General features: G+C 40.9%; 1 long non-coding RNA gene across 1 annotated transcript in view; it reads right to left on the reverse strand.

The window, feature by feature from the left end:
- Positions 1-16,043, reverse strand: part of LOC137210035 (uncharacterized) — an 82,437-nt gene that overhangs the window by 63,952 nt on the left and 2,442 nt on the right. The window lies entirely within an intron of this gene.

A 16,043-nucleotide genomic window follows, 5' to 3' on the forward strand; every position in this document is an offset into this window, starting at 1 on the left:
TTTTTGCAGTACACAGGCCTCTCACTGTTGTGGCCTCTCCTGTTGCGGAGCACAGGCTCTGGACGCGCAGGCTCAGCGGCCGTGGTTCACGGGCCGAGCTGCTTCGCGGCATGGGGGATCCTCCCAGACTGGGGCACGAACCCACATCCCCTGCATCGGCAGGCGGACTCTCAACCACTGCACCACCAGGGAAGCCACTGATAGTGCTTTTTGCAGTTCCAATTTTATAGCTGATACCAGATTTACTTCTTAATTACATCCTCTGTCCAGCCCAACCAACAGTCCTTTGCCTCATCTATTCTGTCACTGAGGAATAAGGTCTTGCTATCTGGGTCAGGTCACGTCCACACAATCAGGCCAGGCTACACTACATGTGGCCCTGGGTATTGGAAGTCATGATCCTCCCCTAATTTCCTGCTCACATAAATTTCCCGAAACTCGCTTTCCCCTTTTGTGAACACACACCTCCAGTCAGCTCCCCTAATCTTTTCTTCCTCCTCTTCTGTTCCCAAAGGCCATTCCCAGCAGTCATTCAACCTGCATCAAATCACAGTGCTCTCAGCTCTCCTCATTTCCAAAGTTTTCTTCTGTTCAACAGACCTTTATTGATACGCTCTCTCACGCCAAGCCCTACACTATGCTGTGGAGATATAAAGAAGATGAAGGCTTGGTTTCTGCTCTTGACGGGAAGGGCATATAGCTTCCCCCTTTCTTTTTATTTACGTAACACTCCTTCAATCATTGGTCCACATGGATAGAACATTTCCTAGGAATCGCCATGTTTTTCAGGGACGGGGGCTATACCACATGACCCTACTGTTCAAGCCGACAAAAGACATTCAGATGAATGTCTCTCAGGAGAAAGACTCTATCTCTCTCATTCCTCTTTCCTTACTCCAACAAATTTTTAAAGATATTTATTTATTTATTTGGTTGTGCCGGATCTTAGTTGCAGCAAGCAGGCTCCTTACTTGCAGCACGTGGGCTCCTTAGTTGCGGCTCGTGGCTCCTTAGCTGTGGCATGCGAACTCCTAGTTGTTGCGTGCATGCGGGATCTAGTTCCCGACCAGAGATCGAACCCGGGCCCCCTGACAATTTTGCATCAGAAATGCCTAATTTGACTTTTCCTATATGCTGCAGGTGAGATTTGGGAGGGAAGGGACTTGCTTGTTGCTTTTTTTTTTTTTAATAAGTTTCTTTTTTAATATTTATTTATTTGGCTGTGCTGGGTCTTGGCTTGCCAGCATGCGGGATCTTCGTTGCTTCATGTGGGCTCTTAGTTGCAGCATGCGGGATCTAGTTCCCTGACAGGGGTCGCACCCGGACACCCTGAGTTGGGAGCATGGAGTCTTAACCACTGGACCTCAGGGAAGTCCCTTGCTTATTGCTTTGAAGCAAAATGAAACTTGGGTGTAGAACACTTAAACCAATTGATTGGCTCCTATTGTTTCACCCTAACAGGGTTATCTGGGTATCTTGCATGACAACCTGGTAAGTAGAAGAAGGTCCACCATCAAGGAAAAAAAAAAAAAGAAAGAAAAGAGTGATGGAATAGGGTATACCAGTTGTCCCAAGGAAATGTAAGACGAGGATGGGAAGAAAACTGTGAAAATATAAATCTGTGAAAGGTTGTATTTCCTTTGCTTTGATTCCTCCCATTCCCCCACAACTCCTGGGCTTTCCTCCTTGTCTTTGATCTGGAGGAAGTATCTGTAGCTCTTCTGTGGGGAGAAGTAAGTCCACCAAGGAGTCAGTGTTACTACTTCTCTAGCTAGGCCATCTCCACACATGGTCCCCTCCTCACTGGTGGCACTCCCTAAAGATATCATCTTCTGGTTAATCTCTGCAATTAGCACCCACTAGGTCTTTATTATACTTTTTAAATATCTCTCTTCTTTCCTATTTTGAGTTTCATTACAAAGCCTTCCTCTGTGAACTTAGGGCACGGTGCCTGATCTTGGCCTTCCCCCATCAGCCACATGAGCATGTGGATGGGGATGGGGGCATCCAGGACAGTCCCCTCAAATGAAAACTGACAGGAAAGATGAAAGTCAGGGACAATTACTACTGGAGACTTTTGAGATTTCTTGAAGTTTTTTTGCCTCCCCAGTGTTTGTCTTTAGGTATATGTGTATATGTATGCATGTGACTTTATTTCCACCAAGCAGTAAAAACCTTTAAAAATAAAAATGAGGGGCTTCCCTTGTGGCGCAGTGGTTGAGAGTCCGCCTGCCGATGCAGGGGACACGGGTTCATGCCCCGGTCCGGGAGGATCCCACATGCCGCGGAGCCTGCGCGTCCGGAGCCTGTGCTCCGCAACGGGAGAGGCCACAGCGGTGAGAGGCCCGCGTACTGCTAACAGGGTTGGGCTTCCCTGGTGGCGCAGTGGTTGACAGTCTGCCTGCCGGTGCAGGGGACGCAGGTTCTGTGCCCCGGTCTGGGAAGATCCCACATGCCGCGGAGCAGCTGGGCCCGTGAGCCATGGCCGCTGAGCCTGCGGTCCAGAGCCTGTGCTCCGCAACGGGAGAGGCCACAACAGTGAGAGGCCCGCGTACCACAAAAAATAAAATAAAATAAAAATGAGATTGTGTGCTTGTCTCACAATCACAGCAGAGAATGAAACTGAAGGGTGGGATGCATGCCTCTACACTATTCTGAAACTCAAACTAAGCAAAGAAAGGGGCTCCCAGTGAAGAGTCGCCGGAACCCTGGGAAGAAGAGGTAAGCAAAAGACATCCTTGGGACTTGTGTTATCAGTAAGAAGGAAAGGGTTGAGAAAGGACCCTGCTTGGGACTGAAAAGAGAGGGTTTTCATCGAAAGAGAGACCCAGCTCCCCAATATTTCTGTGGCATGATAGTAGGTTTTTGACATTTCTGCACGTTTATAGAGTAGATGAATGAGAGTCCAAGTACTCTAAACTCAGTCACTGGGGCTTTTTCCTGGAAGCACCACTGTGTTTCAAGACAGAGGCCAGGATTCAAGTCCTGGGTCCTGAGACCCCTAGCTGTGTGATCATGAGTCTGCTCTTATACTCACTGGCTTCTTGGTTTCTTCCTCTGTGAGGGGGATAATAATACCTGCTTACCTACTGCCCAGTCAACAGGTATCTATAGAATATAATTACACTCCAGGTACCAAGCTAGATGCCTGGAGCCAGCAGCCTCTCGTAGCTTACATTCTAGTTTGAAATTGGACATGAACAAGTAACTGCAAGTGTGACATTGTCACAATGGAAAACTTCCCAGACGTATGGGCACATTCACCAGGGCACCTCACCTAGGCTGGGAGGTCAGGGAGGTTTTCATTGAGCAAGTTGTTTGAGCTGAGATGCAGAGGATGAATAGCAGTCAGACAGATGAAGGGGGAGGTGAGAGCTGGTCACGGTAAAGGCACAGTGGTGAGAAGACTCAGTGGGGGAGCATGTCGTGTGTTGAACCAAGAAGAGGACAGAGTGACCAGGAGCACAGAACCACACGGGGAAGGTGGAACAGACCATGCTTAGCCTCATGGGCTATAATAGATGGATTCTAAGGGGAAACAAAATGATAACTAAATGTTAACATTTCTTGGGCCAGGTGGCCTGGTCATCACCGTATGGGTATCATCTCATTTATGTCTCCCAACAGCCCCAAGGTCACATAACTATTTAATGGTGGAGCCAGAACCCAAACTCAGGCAGCCTGTCCCAGCCCCCTCCCGCTGTAACGTGCTTTATATAAAAACTCTGCAGACTCGAAGGCAGTAATGCCACTGTCATACATGGACAGTTTAAACCCGAAAGGAGTCGTTTCTCCTTAATCTCTTTTGGATAGTTCTATTTTTGTAGAAGGTGTTTCCCAAGGCCACAGAGAATGTGAAAATAAAGAAATCAGCTTCTTTTTAAAGAAACTCCTGAGGAACAAATGATTCTTAGTCAGGCCGTTTCTCTCTCTGGTCAACATCCTGGCAGGAAACTTCCAAAGCAAAGAGACTTGCTAAGGAAGGAGTGTTTTCCTTGCCTATAATTTGACTTCCTGTTTTGCTTTCCAAAATTTGCATAGATTTTTAAAATGCTTTTAGGAAAAGTGGGTTGTTTTTTCATCTTTTCCCCGAGACAAGATTTATGTTGGTGAGAGATGAGCCACAGGAGTTGCACAGGACCAGCTAGCTTGAGTTGCCTGGATATAAACACGGCTACCTCCTCTTTGAAGCCTATTCTGTGTCCCTTTACCTGTTCACTTAGAAATACCCACTCCTTCATATGTGCTCTCACTCTGGCCCCACGTATTCCTGTGGCACGTGGTCAAACTTATTTGTTTATGTGCCTGTCACTCTACCAACTGTCAGCTCCTTGGAGGCAGGAAATGTCTGACTCATGTGTTTATCCCAATGCTTACCTGGTGCCCAGCACACAGCAGCCACTAAATAGATGCTTATAGAATGAATGAGCAATGACTGCTTGAAGGGTAGCAGCCTTGAGTTAGTGCCTACTTTGTGACAAGCACTATGCCAGTTGTTTGCATGCATCGTCTCTTTAAATTCTTATGAGTCTGCTAGGCAGTTTCTCTTATTCCCCACCTTTCAGGTAAGGAAACTGGGGCTCAGGGAGCTAAGTAAATCACACAGATAATAAACAGCTGAGCCAGGAGTCAAGCTCAGGTGTTCTTTCCCATTACATCTCTTTGCCTCTTCCCCTAAAGTGGCAGATGAAGGAAGTCAGCAGTTCAGAGCCTTTGCTGATCCTAACAGATACTGATGAGTTTTTACCAGCTGTCTCCTATTTCGCATGATAAAGCTTGCTTTTGGGAACTCCGGCAGGATAACTGCCTTGATTTTCTGAGATCTTTCCTAGAAGAGGCTGCATGGAGCGGGGGACGGAAGGAGGCTGTGGGTCAACCAGCCGGGGTTCGGATCCTGGTTCTGTCACCAGCTGTTTGACTTTGGCAGGGCGTTCAGCAGTCTGTGTCTCTCATAGAGGGACAACCACACCTACTGCACAAGAAAGTGAAGAGTCCATCAGAAGTTTCAAGCAGAGTTGCCGGCGCCCGGTGAGTGAGCACCGTATAAATGGTAGTTGTCTTTAATGTGAACATGCCCAAGAGGTGACGATGTCACTGCATCAGTGGCCTCTGGCTAGCCCTGTCCTCTAGCTTTAGCAGGCACAGGGCATCAGGCACAGCTCAATCCCTCTGCCTGTAACACCCTCCCCCTTATCAACTCGGATGGCTTGATCCTCTACAAGACACCTTCCCTTACCTCCTTTAACCCTGCTGCATGGTTTGTTTGTTGTTTATTTGGTGGTTGATTGGTAGTTGGTTGGTTTCCGGTTGGTTGTTAGTTGACTGGTATAAGGGGGATCTTGGAATCTTGACATAAGCCAGGGGATGACAAATTAGAATCTGCAGGCCAAATTTCTCTCTCCCCCTATTTTGGGCCACGAAATAACAAAGGTTTTTACATTTTTAAATAGCTGAAAGCATTTTTTAAAAGAATACCATTTCGTGACAAATGAAAATCACATAAAATTCAAAACTTCAGTGTTCATAAATAAAGTTTTATTGAACTCAGTCATGCTCATTTGCTTACGTATTGTCTACAGCTGCTTTCCTGTTACAACGGCAGAACTGAGCAGTTGCAATAAAGACTGTATGGCCCCTAAAGCCTAAAATATTTCCTGTCTGGCCCTTTGCAAAAATAGTTTACCCGTATCTAGCATAAGCAAATAGCAGCAGAAATACCCGACCAAACCTCTTCCCTTACCCCATCCCCCAAAACAGCCTCAGTTCAGAAATCCTTTCTGATTAACAAACTGCAAATACTGCCTGAGAACTTTACAGAGTGCACACCATTCTTCACACTTTGATTTTTATTGGACGTAATCACACCTGAGCTCAGCGCAGAGGAGAGAAAACAAGGTGGAAGTAAATGAGGAAGAGAAAGAAAGGGAAAGAGGGAGGCAGTGAGAAGACTAAGCAAAGTCATAAAGAAATTTGTTCCAAACAAGCAATAACGCCAGTTAGAGAAGATGATTAATTGAGCAAATGTTGTTGAAACAGTCTAGTATTTACTCAACTGAGGAACTGACCAGTTGACAGAGATGAACTCAAAACTCCTGGCAAAATTTGCCTGTTCCAGCACATGAGGTGAGGAGTGAGGTCTCTCTACGAGAAGTCACTGAATCCCTTATGAAGAAACAAGCAGCAATTTCAGTGGTAAAACCTTAATGTTAAAAGACTATAATAATCAACAAGGAAAGCCTCCATGGAAAAAAGATGAGGATATTATTTTTAAAAATAGAAATTAAGAAGTATACACATTCACTTGATTAGCATAAATCTTATTTTTTTGAGAGAAAGAAAACCCCCAGTGATGGTAACATCAGAAAAGATCTGGTTTTATCCTTGGAGCCTAGGAACCTCATAGCAAGATTTCTAGGCACAGGCATAGGGATGGTTAAAATACCAGAATAAGCCTAGCAAGGCATTTCTCCTTTTTAAGATGAAGACCAGAGATGAAGACCACAGGAGCACAAGAGTTTGCCAAAGTCAAATCCCAGTGGGCTTTGTTTTTTCCGAGTATGCACTTGATACAGAGGAGAGATGTAAACTAAAGGGGACTCACTGAGGGATGTGAAAAGCTGAAAAATCTCATTTCCGCACCTCCAAGGCACCTGCTAGTAAAAAAAGAAGATAAAAAAGGAGAAAGCAGAAAAGCAAAGCAGTGCAAGCAAAAAGATGCATGCACCCCAATGTTCCTTGCAGCACTATTGACTATAGCCAGGACATGGAAGAAACCTAAATGTCCATCAGCAGAGGAATGGATAAAGAAGATGTGGCACATATATACAGTGGAATATTACTCAGCCATAAAAAAACTAAATAGTGCCATTTGCAAGAACATGGATGGACCTAGAGATTGTCATACTGAATGAAGTAAGTCAGATAGAGAAAGACAAATAGCATATGATATCACTTATATGTGGAATCTAAAAAAAGGCTACAAGTGAACTTATCTACAAAACAGAAATAGAACCACAGATGTTGAAAATAAACTTATGGTTACCGGTGGGTAACTGGAAGATTGGGATTGACAAATACACACTACTATATATAAAATAGATAACTAATAAGAGCCTACTGTATAGCACAGGAAACTCTACTCAATACTCTGTAATGGCCTATATGGGAAAAGAATCTAAAAAAGAGTGGATATATGTATATGTATAACAGATTCACTTTGCTGTACACCTAAAGCTAACACAACATTTTAAATCAGCTCTACCCCAATAAAAATTATAAAACAAAACAAAACAAACAAAAAAAGGTGGTACAAACAAGAAGAATAGTATACCAGTTGCAATGCTGTCCACACCCTGGTTCGTTCAGCATTTGCTTGTGCTCCTGGCTCTCCCAATCCAGGGGTCCTTCATCTCCCATTTGGAAGAGTTTGTTCACAGGTTTATGCAAAAACTGTAAAGGGCACCCCAATGGTTGATTTCCACCAATTAAATAGCAAGGGGAAGAGGAAAATTAAAAGGAACCATTGTAATCAGTACTCCTGCAGACTGTCAAGGTGACAAAAGAACAAGCTAGTCTGAGAAACTGTCACAGCCAGGAGGAGCCTAAGAAGCCATGACGACTAAATGTATTCGTGTCATGGATGGGGTCCTGGAACAGAAACAGGATATTGGGTAGAAACAAAAGAAATCCGATTAAAGTATGAACTTCGGTTAATAACATATCAGTATTGATTGATTGTGACAAATCTACCACAGTAACAGAAGATGCTAATACAGGAGAAAACCTTGTGCAGGGTATAAGGGGACTCTGCGTTAGATTCACAACTTTTCTGTAAATCTAAAGCTGATCTAACACAATAAAGTTCATTTTTCCACAGAAGGAATTATTCATTCGGTGAACATTTAGCAAATGTCTACACAGCAGGCACCCTGCCATGAGTCTCACTTGAAGTCTGGAGTTCCCGTGAATTTGCATCCTCCAAACTTCCCAATTGTCTCACTACAGAAAGGGTTAAAGGAGTAAACTGTCCCCTTGACCTTGCAGTAACCAATGTCAGTGTTTTCCAAAGGTAAATAAATTCGCTGTGAGATTTAATGGGTGTTAGAGAGAGAGGGAGAAGAGGGGTCATCTCTGGTTCAACAAATTTCAGAGAAATTAGATTAAAACAAATTAAACACGTTTCTTTATTATAGCACCTCTCAGAGCCTTTATTTTGCTTATGCATATTGCAGCTATCCAAAAAATATCTATAGAATGCAGCATTTCCCCAACTTATTTAACTATGAAACTCTTTTATTGCAGAACACTTTTGGGGATTAGCTTCCTCCTGAAAATACTTTGGAAAACACTATGCAGTCTAAAAAGAGGACTGAAATAGCTGAAAACTACCAAAGGAAAGGCCTGATACAGTGAATTGAAAAGAAACACGATGAAAATGATCTCGTTAGGCATTACTGATTTTTAACTGGTTGCCTCAGGGACCTCAAGAGCCAGAAATTCTGCCAAACTAATTGCTGAAAATTTTTCATTTTATGCCCAAGGCCTTAAACAAGAGCCTAATGGACTATGTATCTTGTTAAATGTAACTGCACGAGGAAACTATTAACATTAGGCTCAGTTGATGTCCTTTGTGGCTGAACAAAAGGCATTTGTATCTCAATCCTTTGAAAAGTTACACAGATTTGGGTGGGCAATGAATATTTGGTCGAGATTGGTTACTGCAGAGATGAATAAATCATCCCTATCTTGGGGAACAAAGACAATTCAGTTTGCAAATAGCTGCAGACACCCAAATGTACCTTGGACAGCTAGAATCTTAGGAACTCATTTATGGAAACTGTACATTTTATTCCTTTAGACATGCAACTTTCTGAACCTAAATTGCATTTTAATTTAATCAGTTTGGGCAGTTGTATCTCTTCAGCAGAGATTAAAATAATAATAGGCTCAGACGGTGGGGGGGGGTGTCAGTGGTCTTACAAATTTGTTTCAAAATATAACACATGACAGGGGATAAGACTTGACTCTTGACAACACAGGCTTTGTTATGGGATACAGAAGTAGCATTTTTACCAACCTCTGACTGCCTTTAGCACAATCCTTGAAGAATTGGAAAAATCTTGCTTGAGATGCATTTAAAGTAGCAGAAAAATTATTCTTGAGGAAACAGAAGACCTGTGATAGCGGAATAGGGTAAGGAATCAGAATTCAGCAGAAAGAGTGCAGGCTTTCTCCAGGGTGAAAGAGGTGGGTTTGAATCCTAGACCCATCGCGTAACCTTGGGCTGAAGGTTAACCTTGGGCTGAAGCTGAGTAACCTTGGGCAAGTGACTTTTGGAACCTCATCTTCCTCATCAGAAAAATGGGAACAATAATATCACATTTGCAAGGTTGTTGTAACAGAGACAGGGTTTGCAAAGTGCCTTTTATGGTACTGGACACCTACTATACCCTTAGTAAATGTTTACTCTAATAAGAAGGTACCACCTTCAATCTTAAACAGCAGAGTTTAGCAAGGATTCAAGCAAGTACTGGAGCATCACCACAGAACAACTGGAAACCATGTTTATAAGAAACAGAGGAGGGAAAATTTTTCAGGCCAGCTAAAAGTAAATGCTGTATGGAAAGAACAACTTAATTTGCATCAGCAGGGTTTTGGAAGGCAGGCAAGACTAATAAACTTTTAGCCATTTGGCATAACTGAACTCAATTACAGTGGTTCTGCTTAAGTCAAGTTTGTCAAATGGGCTTCTCTGTACTTCTCAGATCAAAACCTTCTAAAACTAGTAACTTCCTAGACTCAAATAAGAAAACTATTGGATCCTCAAAAATGATACAATGAAAGGGAACCAAGGAAATGTTTCCTAAAGTACATTCTGCGTGTTATTCAGGGGGGAAGATCATGGAATTATATAATTTAGGAGCTGTTGGGTTAAACAAAGTTAAACCAGTTTCTAGGCTTCTTTGAAAAGTAATGCATATATATTCAACACATGATAAAAATTCAAACAGTAGAAAAGCACATAAAATGAAAAGTAAGATTTCTTCTCACTTCACCTTCTGTCCCCCAGTTCTTCACAAAATCAAGAATTGTACCAGTTTCTTGTTCTTCCAGAATCATTGTATACATCTATAAGCATCTTATTTAATCAATATATAGCTAGATATAGGTAAATAGCTTACATAAGTGGTAGCACACTAAACACACTTCTGCATCTTTCTTTCTTCACTTAATATATCTCGGGGGAAATATTGGTTCACTTGGATCAGTAGTTTTCAACTGGGGATGATGTTAGATACATCTTTGATTGTCACATCTTGGGGGGTGTGGGTACCACAGGCAACTAGTGGGTGGAGTTCAGGGGTGCTGCTAAATATCCTACAGTGCACAGAACAATCTCCTACAATAAAGAATTATCTAGCCCAGAGCAGCAATGGTGCCGCTGAAATCTTGGTTTAGATCTATATCATTCTTTCTAATGGGCACATACTATTCCACTATATGGTTGAATCATAATTTGTATAACCAGTGCAATATAGTGGTCGTTTAGGTTATTTCAAGTCTTTGATTAGAAAAAAAAATCTGAAATGAATATTCTCATGCAATTGCAGAAGTATATCTATAAGATAATATTCTGTAAGCAGAAGGAGGGAGTCAAAGTTTGTGTGTATTTTTATCATAAATATTGTCAGTCGTCCTCCGAAGATAATATAGCAATTTACATTGCCTTCAACAATGCATGCAAATTCCTGTTTCCTCATATCCTACCCAAAACAGTGTAGTAACATGATTTTCTTTATTTGCCAATCTGGTTTAAATAGTGATAGTTTTAAAATTTGTGTTTACTTATAAGTGAACTTGAACTTTTTTAATACATTTAAAATCCATCAGTTATTTTTGTAAACTATCTGATCAGTTTTATTTAATACAACACTTCTCAGAGACTTTAATATGATCATCTGTATTGCGACTCTCCAAGAGATAGTGTTCAACATTTCCCAACTTTTGTCCTTATAACCTTATTTTTAATAAATCACTTTCAGTAAACATGGTTCTATAAAACACTCTTGAAAATTACTGAAAACAAGATACCAGAATAAAATTGACTTGTGAAAGGACTTTGAAAATTGTCCAAAGAATGTATAATAGTGATAATTATTTGGTGGCATTTTTAGCAGATCTGGAAACCCCTAACTCATGGTTAGAAGCAAGATCAATGAAAACTTGAGTTTTATAGACCCCTGTCAGTACTCATCAGGATTCTTTTCCTTGCAGACTAAAACCCAGTTGACTGAAACCCAACCAACTCAAACTAAGCTAGGCAAAAACCAAACCAAATCCAAACGAAACAATTTATTTGCTCATATAAATAAGCTTTGGGAAGGTCTTCGATTAAGCTGTGCCTCAAGCATAAGAGGTGCCAAGAACTCAGAATGTGAGGTTTTCCTCTCTTGCTCTCTCACTTTTCCCTGCTCCTCTGTTCAGCTTTATTCTTTCAGCTGAGACACTCGTCGTTTCTATCCCCAGTATTTCACTACTTCACCATCAGAGAGATTGAAACACTTGCTCTCAGGCCCCAGGTTCAGAAGTACCAGGGAAGAGCTGGCTTATTGCCCATATCTGAGCCAAACAGTGGTGCCAGGGCCAGTAACCATGAGGAGGCTGAGCGCCCATTAGTGCCTCGTGATGGCAGTAGGAGAGGAGCTTTGCCGAGAAAAAGAACAAAGAGCGGTTCTCTTTCACCAATAGATGACATGACATCCTCCATGTTAACAGAAGAGACAGAAACATCCCTGGAGACTATAATCATCATGAACTAAGTGAAACTTGGCAAAGAAATTTTAAAGAATTTAATATTCAATGTCCTTGTGCAGCTTGTACAGATTTGCTAATGTTAAAAACAGCATCAGACACTGGAAAAAAGGTTCTTAATTCACTGGATTTGGACAGGTGAAGTAACAAATAACAAAAGGATTGCCAGCTGTGGGCCTTATGTAGATTTATAAGCAAGCCTTGCAAGATACGGAAAACCAATTCTCTGCTTCACATTCAAACGGCTGGAATAGTACCGAATGGGGAAAACTGGACTACTCAGTACAATAGTTTGAGCATTTATAAGTTGTATTAGCTTTCTATCCTCCCTGCCCCCCCCACTTTTTTTTTTTTTTTTTTTTTTCGGTACATGGGCCTCTCACTGTTGTGGCCTCTCCCGTTGCGGAGTACAGGCTCTGGACGCGCAAGCTCAGAGGCCATGGCTCATGGGCCCAGCCGCTCCGCGGCATGTGGGATCCTCCCAGACCGGGGCACGAACCCGTGTCCCCTGCATCGGCAGGCGGACTCCCAACCACTGCGCCACCCGGGAAGCCCCCGCCCCCCCACTTTTTAAATTGAAGTATAGTTGATACTGTGTTAATTTCAGGTTACAGCAAAGTGATTTAGTTATATACACACTTTTTTTTTCAGATTATTTTCCATTATAGTTTATTACAAGATATTGAATATAGTTCCCTGAGCAATACAGTAAAACCCTTGTTGCTTATCTATCTCACGTATAGTAGTTTATATCTGTTAATCCCATATTCCTAATTTATCCCTCCCCCCTCCCTTTCCCCTCTGGTAACCATAAGTTTGTTTTCTATGTCTGTGAATCTGTTTCTGTTTTGTATATAGATTCATTTGTATTCTCTTTTAGATTCTGCATATAAGTAATATAATATTTGTTTTTCTCTGTCTGACTTACTTCACTTAGTATGATATCCTCTAGATCCATCCATGTTGCTGCAAATGGCAATATTTCATTCTTTTTTATGGCTGAGTAATATTCCATTGTGTGTATCATATATATATATATATATATATATATATATACATATATATATGTAATCTTCTTAAACCAGTTGTCTGTTGATAGGCACTTGAGTTGTTTCCATGTCTTGGCTATTATAAATAGTGCTGCTATGAACACTGGAGTGTATGTATCTTTTCAAATTAGCATTTTCATCTTTTTCAGATATATGCCCAGGAGTGGGATTGCTAGATCATATGATAACTCTATTCTTAGTTTTTTAAGGAACTTTCATACTCTTTTCCATAGCAGCTGCACGAATTTACATTTCCACTGACAGTGTACGAAGGTTCCCTTTTCTCTACACCCTCTCCAGCATTTATTATTTGTAGACTTTTTGAAGATAGCCTTTCTGACCAGTGTGAGATGATACTTCACTGTGGTATTGATTTGCATTTTTCTAATAATTAGCAATGTTGAGCATCTTTTCCTGTGCCTGTTGGCCATCTGTATGTCTTCTTTGGAGAAATGTCTATTTAGGTCTTCTGCCCATTTTTTGATTGGGTTGTTTGGTTTTTTTGATATTGAATTGTATGAGCTGATGGTATATATTGGATATTAACCCCTTGTCAGTTGCATTGCATCATTTGCAAATATCTTCTCCCATTCCGTAGGTTGTCTTTTCATTTTGGTGATTGTTTCCTTTGCTGTGCAAAAGCTTTTAAGTTTGATTAGGTCCCATTTGCTTATTTTTGCTTTTATTTCTTTTGCCTTGGGAGGCTGATCTAAGGAAATATTGCTACAATTTATGTCTGAGAAAGTTTTGCCTATTTTCTCTTCTAGGAGTTTTATGATGTCATGTCATATTTAGGTCTTTAAACCATTTTGAGTTTATTTTTTTAAATGGTGTGAGGGAGTGCTCTAATTTCATTGAATAACATGTAGCTGTCCAGCTTTCCCAATACCACTTGCTGACGAGACTGTCTTTTCTCCACTGTATATTCTTGTCTCCTTTGTTGTAGATTAATTGACCATAGATGTGTGGGTTTATTTCTGGGCTCTCTATTCTGTTCCATTGACCTATATGTCTGTTTTTGTGCGAGTATCATGCTGTTTGTTTGGTTTTTTCTTAAACTGTTTTTTTTTAAATTTATTATTTGGCTGCGTCGGGTATTAGTTGTGGCACGCAGGATCTTTCATTGTGATGTGTGGGCTCTTCATTGTGGTGCACAGGCTTCTCTCTAGTTGTGGCACGTGGGCTCCAGAGCACATGGGCTCTCTAGTTGTGGTACGCGAGCTCAGTAGTTGGGGCACCCTGGCTTAGTTGCCCTGTGGCATGTGGGATCTTAGTTCTGTGACCAGAGATCGAACAGGTGTCCCCTGCATTGCAAGATGGATTCTTTTTTTTTTTTTTTTTTTTTTTTTGCGTACGCAGCCCTCTCACTGCTGTGGCCTCTCCCATTATGGAGCACAGGCTCTGGACGTGCAGGCTCAGCGGCCATGGCTCACGGGCCCAGCCGCTCCGCGGCATGTGGGATCCTCCCGGACCGGGGCACGAACCCGTGTCCCCTGCATTGGCAGGCGGACTTTCAACCACTGCACCACCAGGGAAGCCCCCGCAAGATGGACTCTTAACCACTGGACCACCAGGGAAGTCCATCATGCTGTTTTAATTACTGTAGCTTTGTGGTATTGTCTGAAGTCTAGGAGGGTTATGCCTCCAGCTTTTTTCTTTTTCCTCAGGATTGCTTTGGCAATTCTGGGTCTTTTGTGCTTCCATATAAATTTTAGAATTATTTGTTCTAGTTCTGTGAAAACTGTCATGGGTATTTTGATAGGGATTGCATTAAATCTGTAGATTGCTTTGGATAGTATGACCATTTTAACAATATTAATTCTTCCAATCTAAGAGCATGGGATATCTTTCCATTGCTTTGAGTCATCTTCAATTTCCTTTATCAATGTTTTATAGTTTTCAGCATATAGTTTTCAGTTTTATAGTTAACTCTTTGGTTAAGTTTATTCCTAGTTTTTTTGTTGCTGTTGTTGTTGTTGTTTGTTTGCTTTGATGCAATTTTAAATGTTTTTTACTATCTTCTTTTTGATATTTCATTTTAGTATAATTGTAAGAAATGCAACAGATTTCTGTATATTAGTCTTGTATCCTGCTACCTTGATGAATTCATTTATTAGTTCTAATAGTTTTTGTGTGGAGTCTCTAGGGTTTTCTATATAGAGTATCATGTCATCTACAAACAGTGACAGTTTTACTTCTTCTTTTCCAATTTGTATTCCTTTTATTTCTTTTTCTTGTCTGATTGCTGTGGCTAGGACTTCTAATACTATGTTGAATAGAAGTGGTGAGAGTGGGAATCCTTGTCTTGTTCCTGAATTTAGCAGGAAGGCTTTCATCTTTTCACCATTGAGTATTATGTTGGCTGTGGTTAGTCATAAATGGTTTTTATTTTGTTTAGATATGTTCCCTCTGTACCCACTTTGGTGAGAGTTTTTATCATGAATGGATGTTGAATTTTATCAAATGCTTTTTCTGCATCTATTGAGATGATCATGTGGCTTTTGTCTTTTCTTTTGTTAATGTGGTGTATCACATTGATTGATTTGCATATATTGAGCATCCTTGTGACCCTGGAATGGGTCCAACTTGATCATGGTGTGTGATTCTTATGTCGTTGGATTTGGTGGGGTTTTTTTTTTTAATGTCTTATTATTTTCAGTAGCTTTAATTATATATTTAAATTAGAATCCCCGATTCTTAAAAACCTTAATTTCCAGTGACAACCAAGAGGCAAGTAATAGTTACCAAAATCTGGAGAAACTATTTTAGATGATTTTTAGAACATAATTATTCTTATGGTTTACCTAAAAGCTCTTATCTCATTTATATTTAAAGTTTCATCATATCAAGTTATTTTTCTTGCTGACAAATTTGCAACAGATATAACAAGATTTCATTGAACTTTTATTAAACCTAGATGCAGTGAAAGTACTATACTTAATGTTGCTGGCTCTAAAGACATGTCTATATTAGTTAGATCAACAAACTTAAACATTAATACCAGGTATTAATTTAATACTATGTATTTCCCAGTTCACATGAACCTGAAACTCATTTAGCTTAATTTCTCTTGTATTTAGAATGGTTTGGTTTGTAAGCGCTTACTTTTCTTTAAGCCAATTAAATAGAGCTCATTTACAGATTAACCTCAGCAATGTTATCCAAAGACAAACAAACAGAGAG

The sequence above is a fragment of the Pseudorca crassidens genome, chromosome 17 (assembly GCF_039906515.1).
Source record: "Pseudorca crassidens isolate mPseCra1 chromosome 17, mPseCra1.hap1, whole genome shotgun sequence".
Taxonomy (NCBI): domain Eukaryota; kingdom Metazoa; phylum Chordata; class Mammalia; order Artiodactyla; family Delphinidae; genus Pseudorca; species Pseudorca crassidens.